This window comes from Miscanthus floridulus, unplaced genomic scaffold (assembly GCF_019320115.1).
Source record: "Miscanthus floridulus cultivar M001 unplaced genomic scaffold, ASM1932011v1 fs_520_4_5, whole genome shotgun sequence".
Lineage (NCBI taxonomy): Eukaryota > Viridiplantae > Streptophyta > Magnoliopsida > Poales > Poaceae > Miscanthus > Miscanthus floridulus.
This window is the reverse complement of record NW_027096877.1, coordinates 57564-61274: the sequence shown is the minus strand read 5'-3', so window position 1 is coordinate 61274 and position 3711 is coordinate 57564. Positions and strand designations below refer to the sequence as shown.

The following is a 3711-nucleotide window of genomic DNA, read 5'->3' as shown; positions in this document are numbered from 1 at the left end:
AACATCCCTACCCACCTACTATCTCCACCCTCGGATGTGTTTAGATTTTACATCCGACGCTTGATACAGATCTGACAGACGGACCCCAAGATGAAAAGGACGATACTTATGTGACGAAACACGCTTTCCTGTTGTTGTGATCGGTCACCGATCCCTCTTCCCGCTCCGATTTTTTTTACCCACGACGAACCTACCCGCCGCCTGGCGTTCCTTTGTGATGCTTTTCGCTCCTCTAAACCGTTCCGTCGTGATCCCGCCTCCCCGTTTTTCCTCACCGACGAAATCTACCCGCGTAATAATAAATAACCGCCGCGTCCCTCCGTGATCCATGTGAAGGCCGGGACGTACCAGGAGAACGTGGAGGTTCCGCCGTACAAGACGAACGTCGCCCTGGTCGGCGAGGGCGTGACACGACGGCTGGCTCCATCCCCATCCCGTGCTAGCGTCCGACTGCCGCAATCACCGAGCGTCCTACTGCCACGAAGGCTGAGGCCGGAGGGTTGTCTCCGTGACGCCATCTTCCAGATCAAGGTCACGTAGGCCATGGCGCCACCGCCACTGCCCAATGCAAGTCGCCTGCCTCATGGCGGCCTGAAATTTCCGTTTTGTGTTTGTGAACGGTTCGTCGCAGGCACCTTGCTTGCCTGTCGCCAGGAGGCTAGGTGGTGTGATTAGTTTTCTACTGATGCAGCATCTGTGTTTGTGAGACAACCCTCTTCCTTCCTCCATCTCCTGTTGTGTACTTTATCTGCTTGAGTAGATGCAATATTGGTTTGATCTCATCGTCTCGTGTTTGTTTATGGCTGACTTCTAAGTCTGGACTAGAGATCGATAAATGTTTAGTGAACTGCTAGATAAATTAATCTTTGAATTGTCAGTGTACTATTCCATTGATGCAGCGGATGCAAGGGATCAATTGTTCATTGTTGGGCGATCTGGTTCCCTGCCCTTTTCAGGTAAACAATGCAGTGCTTTTTGTCTCCATCACTTGCCAGTGTTTTACACTACAGATTAATCTGATTCCTATGGTCTACTTTTTTTTTTCTTGAACCAGTTGTTGTCATTTCTAGGCATGGACGCATGGTATCCATTCATATAGTAATATGAAGCCACACATTATCATCACGAAAATAGTTTCATTTTTATACTTTGTAGTAGTATCTATCTTAGCGTCACTTGGCAACTGCCCTTGATTCTCAGGGCCTTGCCTTATCTAACAAAACATGAGTGTTAAGACGATCTTTTGAAAGAGGTGGTTGCCTTGGCAAGAAGGGTGCCGTGGACAAGCCTGATCGCCGGTTGCCAGCGTACGTCTCACATCTGTGCAGAGCCGCTTTGAAATTTGTTAAGCTTTATCAATTATAATTGATTAAATTGAATCAGATGATCTGTAAAGTTTCCTGGGCGTTGGAGCTGAAAAGAATTCTTTGCAGGAAAGAAGAGGGTTTGGATGTTTGGATAGCTGAGTTGTCGAGGATGGGGAGGTGAGTTGTCATCTATCGCATTCGTTGATGGAAAGTGAGTTCTTAGATTCTTGCCTTTTCAGGTGAAATTTTACATGGAAAATCGGTTCAAATTTATAGGTTCAGGGTGGCTCATTGGTGCAGAAGCTTAATCTCAGTCCGATGAGAACTTGAGCGCAGGCAGCACGGATATTGGATCCGGTACATTGGTTAGTGCTTCTGCTCTGTATGCATATTTTTTATAACTTATTTCATTGGGGTATTACCAGTGTCTGTTCTGTCGTTGTAGTGACCTTATCTCTCTGAAAAATCTTCTGAATAATGGTGTCAGGATGGCAACGTGTCAGAGGAAAGCCATCAGATTCACAAGGATGATGAAATCACTGCAGATCGATTGGTGTGTTCTTTGCAAATGTTTGGATTAACTTCTCTCAAATCAATATACATCAATATTATATTTGCATGACTGCAATTATTGAAATGGCTTCATTTTGGGGGGAAATGGTTTTTTCAGTCCACATGCACGATCTGGTTAATGTTTGTTTGCTATGCAACATTGGGAAAACTGAAACCTTTATGCTATTTTGCATGCACTGTGATTATTTAATTGGCTTCATTTGGGGAAAAATGGGTTTTAGGAGAGCAAGCATAATAAAGAGAAAATTGATGAGATTTTCAGGTAGCAATCTGTCGAGGTTCACATGCATGATCTGGTTAGTGTTTGTTTGTTATGCAACAAAAAACTGAAAGCTCTTATGCTATTTATGCAGTGATTGTCATAGCCTCTTATGCAGTGATTGTTTAATACACTTAAAAAACCTTGGGATGGAGTTGCTCTAATATCTTGTAAAAAGATTATTGATGCAAGAAGCAGTAGAATTGTTGACATGGTTTACATTTGTAAACTCTTCAGGATGAGTCAATTGTTGACATTGATAGATGTTGAGCGCAAACAGATGCCAAAGCAACTATGAAAATAGTAATCACCTAGAGAGTTCAAAATATTGAATAAATTATTATGCTTAGCATAATGATATTGTTACTAACATGTTGTCTGTATCTTGGGTATGACCCTGTGCAGTCTAGGTTCAGTCTTACATTACATATGAAGCTCAGCTCATTTTACGGGGCAAAGATAGGATGAAGACAAGCAGTTTAGTTTTTTTGAAAATGTACATACGTGGTTAGATTGGTTCAGTGTGGAGTAGGTAAATTCCTCATGTTAAACAAATTAAATTCATTCATGAATCTTGATATATCATGGAAGCACATGTTGAAATGGCATTCTTCTCATTTGACAACTGACACATGCTAAATTTGCATTCTGAAACATGTTTTTTGTTTGAACATTAATTTGTAGCAACTGCGGCACTCAGGTTCTATATTTATTGATTAACAATTTCCCTTTTATGCAGAATGAAAAAAAAAATCATCAAGAGTACTTAGACTCAATAAGAATATTGGAGGAAAAGTTAGAAGTACGCTGACAATCATCGAAGAAACAAGTAATGCCTAATTCACTTTTACAAATTAATTAATCTTATGCTATTTTTCTTCATTTTGGGAAAGAATTCACTATCACTTTTTTATGTAAATTCTATGATTTCCATTTCTGGCTTGCACTATAATCTACCTAACGGATTGGTCTGTTTTCTCTTGTTTCAGTCTAGTATGGTCAAACCAGACAAAAGGTGTCTTTATAGGCCAGGGAAAATATTTCCTGGTTTAGATTCATTAATGTCTTAGACTTGAGGCTTGCAACCTAGAGAGCAGAGCAGTGGTCCTTTTGTATGATGACCTTCTGGATATGGAGCACATCCTGACCTTGTTGGTACGATGGCTTTCATGAATTCAAATTTGATACCGTTGGAGGCTCGTTATCATGAGATATACTTGTGTTTATCAACCAGAATCAACACTACTTTTCAATCATGGAACATTATTTTTCTCTCATAACAAATCAGCATCAACAGCAGCCATAGAAACCATGAGCCGAACAACATCATAGTTACTGATCGATATGTTCAACTCAATAAATTAGTGTATTTAATTTGTACTGTAGATCAACTATTTATCAATTTTATCCTTTTATTAGTTGATATAAAACATCTCATCTAGCTTTTCAAAACATATAATATTTTTGCTTTATAACAAATTTTTTATAAACATGTGCGTGTCGCACGTTCATTTCCACTAGTCTATACTATAAAAGAGCGAAGGAATTGAAAAATACCTGTTACCTGAAAAT

The 3711-nt window shown here is 40.0% G+C and overlaps 1 long non-coding RNA gene across 1 annotated transcript; it reads left to right on the top strand.

Annotated features, from left to right (window-relative positions):
- Positions 1-261: 261 nt before the first annotated feature.
- LOC136532093 (uncharacterized) lies at positions 262-3251 on the top strand. Its single transcript, XR_010778171.1, has 6 exons — positions 262-1307; positions 1434-1484; positions 1584-1672; positions 1795-1860; positions 2879-2968; positions 3129-3251. It is a non-coding gene; the product is annotated as an uncharacterized lncRNA (long non-coding RNA).
- Positions 3252-3711: the final 460 nt, after the last annotated feature.